The sequence below is a fragment of the Nicotiana sylvestris genome, chromosome 4 (assembly GCF_000393655.2).
Source record: "Nicotiana sylvestris chromosome 4, ASM39365v2, whole genome shotgun sequence".
Taxonomy (NCBI): domain Eukaryota; kingdom Viridiplantae; phylum Streptophyta; class Magnoliopsida; order Solanales; family Solanaceae; genus Nicotiana; species Nicotiana sylvestris.
The window spans coordinates 119,130,407-119,142,217 of record NC_091060.1 but is presented as its reverse complement, the minus strand read 5'-3'; the positions used below and the strand labels follow the sequence as shown (position 1 = coordinate 119,142,217).

General features: G+C 37.1%; 1 long non-coding RNA gene across 1 annotated transcript; it reads right to left on the bottom strand.

The window, feature by feature from the left end:
* Positions 1–4,448: 4,448 nt before the first annotated feature.
* LOC138889162 (uncharacterized) lies at positions 4,449–10,104 on the bottom strand. The gene is made up of 2 exons (XR_011406898.1): positions 9,162–10,104; positions 4,449–5,172 (listed from the first exon to the last, which is right to left on the bottom strand). It is a non-coding gene; the product is annotated as an uncharacterized lncRNA (long non-coding RNA).
* Positions 10,105–11,811: the final 1,707 nt, after the last annotated feature.

Here is an 11,811-nt window from a genome sequence, read left to right as displayed (position 1 = left end):
AAAACCCTAATGCTGACTAAAGGAAAAGTTCAATTTAGGGTTTAAAACCCTAATGTTGACTAAAGGAAAGAGTTCAGTTCAGGGTTTAAAACCCTAATGCTGACTAAAGGAAAGAGTTTAGTTTAGGGTTTAAAACCCTAATGCTGACTAAAGGGAAAGTTCAGTTTAGGGTTTAAAACCCTAATGCGGACTAAAGGAAAGAGTTCAGTTTAGGGTTTAAAACCCTAATGCAGACTAAAGGAAAGAGTTCAGTTTAGGGTTTAAAACCTAATGCTGACTAAAGGAAAAGTTCAGTTTAGGGTTTAAAACCCTAATGCTGACTAAAGGAAAAGTTCAGTTTAGTGTTTAAAACCCTAATGCTGACTGAAGGAAAGAGTTCAGTTTAGGGTTTAAAACCCTAATGCTGACTAAAGGAAAAGTTCAGTTTAGGGTTTAAAACCTTAATGCTGACTAAAGGAAAGAGTTCAGTTTAGGGTTTAAAACCCTAATGCTGACTGAAGGAAAGAGTTCAGTTTAGGGTTTAAAACCTTAATGCTGACTAAAGGAAAAGTTCAGTTTAGGGTTTAAAACCCTAATGCTGACTAAAGGAAAAGTTCAGTTCAGGGTTTAAAACCCTAATGCTGACTAAAGGAAAAAAGTTCAGTTTAGGGTTTAAAACCCTAATGCTGACTGAAGGAAAGAGTTCAGTTTAGGGTTTAAAACCCTAATGCTGACTAAAGAAAAAGTTCAGTTTAGGGTTTAAAACCCTAATGTTGACTAAAGGAAAGAGTTCAGTTTAGGGTTTAAAACCCTAATGCTGACTGAAGGAAAGAGTTCAGTTTAGGGTTTAAAACCCTAATGCTGACTAAAGAAAAAGTTCAGTTTAGGGTTTAAAACCCTAATGTTGACTAAAGGAAAGAGTTTAGTTTAGGGTTTAAATCCCTAATGCTGACTAAAGGAAAAAAGTTCAGTTTAGGGTTTAAAACCCTAATGCTGACTACAGGGAAAAGTTTAGTTCAGGGTTTAAAACCCTAATGCTGTCTAAAGGGAAAAGTTCAGTTTAGGGTTTAAAACCCTAATGCTGACTAAAGGAAAGATTTCAGTTTAGGGTTTAAATCCTAATGCTGACTAAAGGGAAAAAGTTCAAGGATACTAACTGACACCCTTTTTTTGAATTTTCTTGTTTTAGTAAAAGGTAAAAGAGAATTTCTTGGAAACTTACCTTTCGAGTGGATTCCTTATTACCGAACTGTTTCTTGTACTCATGTACCTTCTTCTTTGGGTGACACCTGCTTTTTGCACGGTTGTCTTGGATTATACCTGTTTCAAACTTCTCAAACAAAGAACTATTGTTAGCTCGAAAATGGCGGTTGGTTCGGTGACCTTGATTGTTCCAGTTGCTTTGTTGCGTCCTTATTTTTGTTGCGAAGTCCTGCCATTGATTGGATTCAAACGGGGATTTCAACGGGGATTTTAATTAGGAGACTCTGTGGGGATTTGTACAAGGGGAAGCTCTGTGGGGATTTGTACAAAAGGGACTTGCTGGGGATTTGTTGCAAAACGGGCTTTCCAGGATTTGTTGGGGTAAGCTCGCAGGGAAATCTTTACAAAGGGACTTGCTGGGGACTTTTTGGGGAAATCTTTTTTTTTTTAATTTAAACAAAGGGAGACCCTGTGGGGATCTTGCACAAGAGGGAAAAATTTGTGGGGATTTTGCTGGGGCAAACTCTTTGGGGAATATTTACAAAGTGGATTCTTTGTGTGGATTTGTACAAAAGGAAAGCCCTATGGGGATTTGTACAAGGCGGACTTGCCGTTGATTTGTTGGGGTAGGCTATGCTGGGGAAAAATTTCTCTTTTCTTTTTTTTCTTTTTGTGACTTTACACCAAATGCAGTCAACATTATGATCCATCAGGTTTGGACAAACATACCAATGAAACGAGGTATTTTCCTTCATGAGACGGAATTTCGTGAAACCAAACCTGCCACCTATCCTTTTCAGTATATCTGGGACTTGGGGTTAAAACTGAAAGGGATTTAAAGGAAAAATAAAGTAAAGACATGGAGAAAGCAAATTTCATAAAAGAAGTGTCCTTTTCGGGACACGAAAGACTTATCTGAGGGAAACAATGCTGACTTTAAATGGATATGACATGCTTTTTGGGCTGGACGCCTGACCTTCAATGAACTTGCATTTCCCCCTGAACCAAAATGGATCTGCGTTTTCAAAACGGTGGGACATGCCAAAATCTCTTGAGGTGGAGTCATCCTTTTGGCCAACAGCGCCCTTTGCGAGTTTTCGCTAGTCGACCTCTCTCATTTCTCTTCCTGTCGTCGCTTGATAGCACTCTTTGCGAGTTTTTTACTAAACAAGCTCTCTCATTTTGGTTTCTCTACTCCCGTCGCCTCGCGGTGCCCGTAGGTTTTCACCGTCGAGACTCTCTCATTTTATTTCTCTCAATTTAGAGTGTGTCGGTCTCCATTCGTGACGCTTCTTGGCTTCCCGCTACCTTTGGTAATTGATATGAAGGGTTGTGCTTGGTAAAGAGAGGTAGATGATACTACGACTTTTAAACCGTTTGACGTGCCCCGGTTTCAATTTCAGGGTAAATGGGATTTTATTGTTGGTGTGACTGAACCTCAGGGAGAGGCTGCCTACGTATCCTTTCGGAATCAAGTCAGACGTAGTTCAGGCTCAATCAATTGTTTTTTTTTTCCGGAGCATCAGGGATTTTTTGATCCTCAAACCTAACTGCAATGGCTAGTCGCGTGGGACTTAACCTTTCCAACTTTATTTTACCTTTGTAGGCCTTTTTTCTGTCTTCTTTCTTCCAACTTCAATTTTAGAGCATTTGGGGGTACCTTGGTTTCTTCGACTTTGCTGAGGCGATTAGCCATGTGAAACTCAACCCTTTCAACTTCAATTGCCTTTATAGGCGCTTTAATTTGATTTTCTCCTTCCAAGAGTTTTTGATTCCTGAGCATCGGCCGCCATGGCCAGTCGAGGTCGACTTGATGCACCTGCTGAGGCTGGGTGCCTTTTGCACATTAGCGTGTATCAAACGAAAGCCCTGTAAATCAGTCTTGCCAATCTTTCTTTGTCTTGGTTTTGGAACAGTGTTAGACCAAAAGGGATTCAAAGAGAAACAAATAATTGAATGGAGAGAGTTTAAAACTAGAAGTGTCCTTTTCGGGGAAAGGAGAGAAGGATTTATCTGGAGTACATGCGGACTTCAATGAACATGACATGCCTTTTGGACTAGATGCCTGATCTGTGTAAACCGTCTGACTCCCAAAAATTTATCACAACTTTGCTTTGAATACCGAGGAACCTTGCTAGGACTCTGTTGATGACGGTGGTTGTGAGGATCTCATTTTCGATCATGGGCGCCCTTTGCGGGTTTTCACGAGCTGGCATTTTCATTTCATTTCTTACCATCTCCTTATAGTGCCCGTGTGGGTGTTCACTAACAAGACTTCTCATTTGATTTTCTCTGCTTACCGTCGCCTTACGGTGCCCGTGTGGGTTTTCACCAATAAGACTCTCATTTTATTCTTCTCATTTTGTTGTATCAGGTCCAAATAACTCCATCCTCCCATTTTGAACCGTTTTGCCGATTGATCAGAAGGACTTGAACAAGGTTTGGGGTAAAAGAATTTGGGTTGAACTACAACTTTGGAACCTTTTGGGCGGGATCATTGCCGAACCATTATAACTTCTGCCCCAGTTTCACTTTTGGGGGACTTCTTGGATTTTAATTTTGGTGTGACTGAACCCCAAGGAGAGGTTGCCTACGTATCCTTTCGGAATCAAGTCAAACGTAGTTCAGGCAACTTTTGTTTTTGGATTTTTTTTCTCTTTTTTTTTTTTGATTTGCTCTTTTTTTTGTATATATATTTTCTTATTTTTCCAATTCTTTCTTCTTCTTTTTTTTTCATTTTTCTTTTCATTTCAATTTTTTATTTTATTTTATTTTCAATAATATTTTCAGGTTCCAAAGAGGGTAATCAAAGAAGAGTAACCAACTCAAATGGGTTTTGCAAAGGGTTGATAGTGTTTGGGTAGCGAGAATGAAAGCCTTCGTCATCTCAAACGGAAAAGATTTTATTATATAAAGGATCCAACATAGTACCTTTTGACTGCATTTGCATTGACAGTTATTTCAAGGACATTTCCTTCGATGTGTCCCAAGTACAACGCACTTTTTCTGGCAATACTCTTGTTGTAATGTATGGACCTTTCCAATTTCGGGAATCAATTTTTCTTCAGTTGTTCCAACTCTTTGTCTTGTTTCCTTAAGCTATTCTCCATTGCGACCCAATTCTTGATTCATTATTTCGAGGTCTGACAGAGTTTTAAGATCCGGGCATGAAGTCCGCAAGCATGTCATATTATTGAAATCTGCGTTTAACAGAACTAAAAAGAGAATGAGAAGATTGACAAGATTTTAAGAAAAGAGACATTCCGGGAAAATGAAATATCAATTTCATTTGATTTTTTTTTTTTAAATTTTTGAAGATAGAAGGGTTTACATCGGAAAGTAAGACAATAAAGTAAAACATTTGGATCACACCCTGAGATAATCCAGATGCAGAAAGGATAGCAAGACAGGCTACCGAGACTCCCGTCTGATGGGGAACTTTCAGGCTTGACAATCATTTTTTGGCTTTTCTTCTGTCTCGGCAATGGCTGCAATAGCCTTCAGTGCCGGATCAAATTCCTCAGCTTCACAGATCATTCCGTCTATTGGCCCATTTGTGAGAGTAGGCAGGGGAATGTTCATCATATTAGGAACCTTTTCGTCCCGGGGAACGATTCTTTCAGCTTCAATCAAGTCTTCAACTGCCATTTTGAGGGTCCAATGACCAACAGTCCTTTGTACCGTGCCCCACTGCTCCAGAGTGGTATTCACATCTAGTATCAGCTCGATGCAGGGAGGGGGACTCGGTGTTTGGCCGATTTGGGGCCACTGGCTGCAGCAGACTTCGCCTGACTAGCTTTTGGAACAAGCCTGAGTATGATTCACCAATAGAGGTGAACTGATTCCTTTTGAAAGACTCTCTTGGGTGAGGATTGTACTGATGAACATTTGATTGGGGGATTATATGGAGCTTGGTAAGGATGGGCGTTTCTGGGAGGTGGAGCTCAGTTTTGTGTATAATGTTGTGGCCGCGTGCAAGGCTGCTCATCACTGCATACCAACAAAACCAATCACCTGAACAGAACCTGGCTAATTTACTCACACACACAACCTTGTTAGTTTTGAAGCATTTAACATATAGGAAATCGCAAGATGGGATGCAATGCACCTAAACAGTTAAACGCTTTTACCATGTGTTTGAACGGGTTGCATGTTTCATCCCGACCCTAAACTTGCCCTTTTCACTATGTACCTCTTTTTATTCTTGCCTCTCTTTAGTCACTCTTGATCTTGTTTTTGCCGCTCTTTTATTTTTTGCACTCTTTTTTTTTCTTTTTTTTTTCCTTTTTTTTTCTATTTTCTTTTTCACTCGATTTTCTTTTTCCTTTTCTTTCAGTTTGTTTTTTTTTCTCAATTTAATTTATAACTATGATCGAATCCGATGGAGATTGCCTACATATCATGACCCCGCATGAATCAGATCTTGCGTAGTTCGGGCCGAATGAAAGGTAAAAGCAATGAAACATTTTTTTCTTCATAATAAAAAATTGGGTTTCAACACTCACAAAATGCAACCGAACGGTTATTTTTTTGCAAACGTGGCCCCTTCCAAATTTCACATGAATTTTGAGGCCGGAGAGGATCATTTTACAAACTTGTCCGTTCTTTTACGAAAATAACCTTAAAAAATGACCCAAAGGTGGCTGTTTATGCAAAGTCAGCCTTCCGGCGTCCCTTTCGGGAACATTCGGCTATTTATGACAAAACAGCATCACCTGACTTATTTATGACTCTTTTTATCGTTTTTCAAATTAGAAAACTCAATATTGCCAACACGGCCTTTCAACGCCTCGGTGACGAAGATTTTAAGGCTGTGTGGGTCAACTGGACCAAACCTTAAAAAATGACCCAAAGGTGGCTGTTTATGCAAAGTCAGCCTTCCGGCGTCCCTTTCGGGAACATTCGGCTATTTATGACAAAACAGCATCACCTGACTTATTTATGACTCTTTTTATCGTTTTTCAAATTAGAAAACTCAATATTGCCAACACGGCCTTTCAACGCCTCGGTGACGAAGATTTTAAGGCTGTGTGGGTCAACTGGACCAAACCTTAAAAAATGACCCAAAGGTGGCTGTTTATGCAAAGTCAGCCTTCCGGCGTCCCTTTCGGGAACATTCGGCTATTTATGACAAAACAACATCACCTGACTTATTTATGACAGATTTAAAATTTGACATATATTTTTGGCTATTTTTAGCAAAAGGGAAGGTTGGACACCACCCAACTTATTTATGGCAAAATTTAAAATTTGACACGTTTTTATTTATTGATTGATTTTTGGCTATTTTAGCAAAAGGTGGGGTTGGACCCGATGAGAGTTGCCTACGTATCTCGCATCCTACGAGAATCAAACCGGCGTAGTTCTCGCATTGAAAATGGAGTAACTAGACTAACCCTTTTTTTTTTTTGAAAGAAATGCTTTAAAAGAAGAAAGAAAATTTTGTTTATTTTGATTTTTGTTTTACCTTTTTTAAAGAAAGACTTCTAAAAAATTTATTTTCTTTTGACTTGAACATTGGAATTTTTTTTATTTTTTAAACAAAAAAAGAAAATGTGTTTGGTTGATTTTTTTGTTTGTTTGTTTTATCTTTTCTACGGAAGAAAGAATGTATATTTTTTATTTATGATGTTGCCTCTTAAATTTTAAAAGATGGACTTTTAAGAAAATGATGTGGAATTCTGAGTTTTATTTATTTACAAAAGCACTTCTAAAGGAAAGTCCTAATATTTTGGAATTCAATTTTTCAAATATTGTTTTTTATGGACATTTTACAAAAGAGAGATTAAAAAGCAAAGAGTATTTTTTTTGGATTTTTGTTGCTGATTTTTAATTCTTATTTCATTTTTTCATATGAAAGACTTCAGAAAGAGGAGACTATTTTTTTTTATTTGAGTTTAAAGAAAACTTCTATATTATTTTTTATTTCTTTTTTTTTTTGTATTTTCTAAGAAAGAACTAAAGGAAAATATATTTTTTTTTGGATTTTTGAAAATTGGGGCCGGAACCGATGAGGTTTGCCTACGTATCTCACATCCGGTGAGAATCAGACCCGCGTAGTTCGGTCAAATTAACCGAATTAATTTAGAACAAAATTCTTTCCTTTTATTTTTCAACAAACAACTTCCCAAAAATAAAAGACTATTTTTCTATCTTTTTCTTTTTCTTAGTAAATAAAACATTTTCCCCTTTTATTATCGCAAAATTTCGACAGAGTTTTGACAGTAATTGGGCATTGCTATTTTTCAAAGTAGAAAATTAGCCTTATACACTGTTATTTTTTATTATTTTTTTTTTGTTTATATTTTCAAATACTCCAAAGTCAGGCAGCATGCATGTCCGAGATAAATAAATGCACGGAAATAAATAGGATGCAACAGGATGGTCTTTTCATTTCAGGTTGCTAGTCCTAGACGGACCCAACCCCTGTGTTGAGTCCCCTAAGTCAAATGCAACATGATGCAAATAAGCGTTCCTACTAGGGATCCGGCATGAAGTCAAGTTATTCTAGGTTCGTAACCTGGGTATTTGTTCTAGACTGTGTACCCGAGCGGACAACTCGAGTCGAGGAGGGGGCTACGTACCGGGGACCCGCGAGATCGTCCGGCTTTGTAACTTGTCCGACCTCTTTCTTATTTCAGGTATTGACACTAACAGAATAGGGAGTCTCGACCAGCGAGCTTCTCCCCGGAGGTAAGAAAAGAAGGGTTTCGGCACAGTTTATATACAGTTCAGATAATATCAAAAGCGGTAAAAGACAACATTTAGCACTTTTATGCAAAACATGTAATAAAGATCAGATAATAAAGCCAAATATAACAATTATTCTAAGCTCGAATTCTTGGACCCTGAACCAGTGGTTCTGGGTTAATTCCCCAGCAGAGTCGCCAGAGCTGTCACACCTCCTTTTTGCGCGCCCGCCCCGAAGAGTTAAATGCGCGAGGGAGTTTTTCCAATTTAAGTGACAATATTCGAAATGGATTATTTATTTAATTCAGAGTCGCCACTTGGGAAAGGTTTGGCTTTTGGTGTCCCAAGTCACCGGTTTATCTTGAATCCCAAATCGAGGAAATTTTCGACTTTCCAAATGAAGTCTGCGAACCAGAAATTCTAAGTAAGGAATTCTGTTGACCCGAGGGAAGGTGTTAGGCACCCACGGATCCGTGGTTCTAGCACGGTCGCTTAAATTGTTATAATGGCTAAATATTTGATTTTAATACATGTTATAACTTGTGTGCTTTTATTAAGTTTAAACCGCTTTTATTATTATTTTTAATAGAATTGCAACATCGTGAAAATGCATCTCGAACCACGTCGCAATCAATGCACCCCTGGTTGTTAATACATTCTGACTCCATTGAGATTTGGATTTGGGTCACATAAATACGCACCCGAATATAAGAATGTAATTTAATTAAAATCGCGCCTAAAGAGTCTAACGCGTTATTATCTTTGAGGAAAGCTGCGAAATTCGCTGAACAGCTCATCCCAAATTCTGAGTATTTTTAGTATATACATTTATGAGGGCCCCGCAGTTTGTGCACTTTATTGGGCGAGGCTCGACTCATTTTATTTTTAAAAGGGCAAGCCTAAAAGCAACTATGATTTTTATTTTTTTTGTTTTGTCTCTATCAAAAATATAATCCTAATTTATTCACTAAGATTATCTAGAGCCATTATAATCGGGTTACATGAGATGCACCCCCGAAATTTAGAAATTAAGCATCACAACTACGTCACGGGAACCGTACCCGTAATCACAATGATTTATTAATTGCACCTAATCAACGAAACTTGATTAATAACATCTACCAATTCAAACGAATCTAGCTTTCATTTAGTGACTTGAGAAAATAATTCTAATCAAACACACATAAATCAAAACAGAAACAAAAGAAACAATAGTAAAACATTTAGACAGATCTAAATCAAAACTGAAACATTCATCTAATGCAAACAAGAAATTAGAGGAAATGAACCTTTGATATGAATATTCTATCAATAGACTGAGAAGACAACCTTCTTCATGAAATGGATACAGCTCAACAATCGTTACTCCAAAACGAAATAAAGCCAAGCAAAACCATACGGACTAGAAGGAGACTCAAACGGAAACCTGGACTAGCGACTTTGACCGGCGACGAAAATCCAAACGCATCTGTTCCGATTTCTTTTAGCCGATTTCAGCAGATCTTTTGGCTCATTTTTGGTGGTGTTAGGGGTGGATTTTATGGCTGTTTGCAACAGGTTTTTGCTGCTATTTTAGAGGTCGTTTTGACTGAAGAAACAGAGCTATTTTCAAGCTTGTTTTGATGTGTTTTGAACTGATTTTGATGGCTGAAATATTGGAGCTTCAAGGATGGTTTTGATGGTGAAAAGTTAGTTGTTTTCTGGTTTGAGAAGAAAGAAAGAAGGAGATACATTAGGGAGGGGGTGTTCTGCCCGTGTATATCCGCGGTATATTGAGTGTATATCGAAGGTATACCCTGTCCGCGTTTTTGGGAGGGGGGTGTTCTTTTGCAGAAAAATGGGTAGTGGTTGGGTGGTTTGAAGAAGATGAAGAGAGGAGAGGGGGCTGGTGTCTAAGGTCTTCTCCCGTGTGTGTTTTTGTTTGGGTTTTAATGGAGAATATTGAAGACCATGTGTGTGTTGTGTGTTGTGTGCATGTGCTAGCATGTGTGAGTTGTGTGTTGTGTTCATGTGCTAGCATGTGTGAGTTGTGTGTTGTGTTCATGTGCTAGCATGTGTGAGTTATGTGTTGTGTTCATGTGCTAGCATGTGTGAGTTATGTGTTGTCATGTGCATCTCGGCTGAAAATATTTTGGGCTAGGTCCGAAAATTAGGCCTAAAATGAGTCGTTTGAACCCAAATATTATTCTTTCCTCGCAACCGAGAATAAAAACACGACCTTATTTAATTAATCCTACGTAAGCAGAATAATTATTAAAACAAACTGACAATTAAAACAAATATATATATATATATATATATATATATATATATATATATATATATATTGTATTTTTAAATTTATATAAAAATAAAAATAAAGTACTATTTTTGTATTTTTTTCAAAATTTATGAGAAATAAATAAACTAAAATTTATATATCTTTTTTTTGTAATTTTCATTTTTGTGACGAAAATAAAGTAAAAAGAGTCAAAATAAGCTGAAATAGCTACATTAAGGCTAAATTAAATATTTACGTGTTAAAAATGTGAAAGATTTGGGGAGGGACAAAAATCACATGTCAACAATAAATAGAATTTTATTTAAGGTGAATCTCTATATTTTAGAGAGATTTTAGGGATTATTATTTGGTGGTTAAGTCACTCTTTCCCTATAAATAAAGGGGTTCTATTCCATTATAATTCATACCAAATCAATAAGAATTCTCTCTCTTATTGTTTCATTACACATTATTAGCACGAGACTCTACCGTCTCAAGAAGCTCTTTGAGAAGACTAAGCAGATATGGAAAGCTCGCAAAGCAAACTTGGAACAAAGTTTAATTGTAAAAATATTTACTTAATTGATTCATGTACGACACACTATATTCAAAGAGAAGAAATATTTCTCTCATTTAAGTATGTGTAAGGCAGATGTTACTACAATTTTTTGTAGTAGTAATTTAATTGAAGGCTCTGGAAAAGCTACCATAACCCTGCGTAAGGGAATAATGCTTATTATATATAATGCAATGTTCTCTTCCAAGTCCAAGAGGAACTTGTTGAGCTTTAAAGATATTCGCCGAAATGGATATCATATTGAAACAATAGATGAGAATAATCTTGAATTTCTCATCGTTACCAAAAATGTCTCTGGTCAGAATAGGGTTATCGAGAAGTTCTCATCTTTATCTTGTGGCCTGTATTAGACAAGAATTAGTGAAATTGAGGTACATTATTGATTCCAATACTTTTGTACTTTGGCATGATCGATTGGGATATCCTGGATCAATTATGATAAGACTGATTGTAGAAAACTCAAATGCGCATCCATTAAAGAATTTAAAGATTCTTTTAAAGGTTGGGATTGAGTCCCCTCATTTTTGGAACGTACACAGGGGACATTTATGGACCTATTCACCCACATAGTGGGTCGTTTAGATATTTTATGGTCTTAAGTGATGAATCTTCTAGATGTTCTCATGTGTGCCTATTGTCATCTCACAAACTCGCATTTGCAAAATTAATGGCACAAATAATTCGATTACGGGCACAATTTTTCGATAATCCAATTAAGTCTATTCGACTTGATAATGTTGCTGAGTTTTATTGATTATTGCTTTTCAATTGGGATAAAAGTGGAACATCTTGTAGCTCATGTTCACACTCAAAATGGCCTTGCAGAAAATCTGATTAAACGTCTACAATTAATAGCAAGACCGCTACTTATGAAAACGAGGTTGCCTACTTTTGTTTGGGGTCATGTCATTTTGCATCCAGCAATACTAGTTCGTCTCAGACCGATAAATTATCATAAATATTCTGTATTGTAATTAGTTTTGGATCATGAACCTAATATATCCCATTTAAGAATTTTTGGATCCGCAATATATATGCCTGTAGCACCATCATATCGCATCAAAATGGGTCCCCAAAGAAGGTTAGGAATATATGTTGGGTT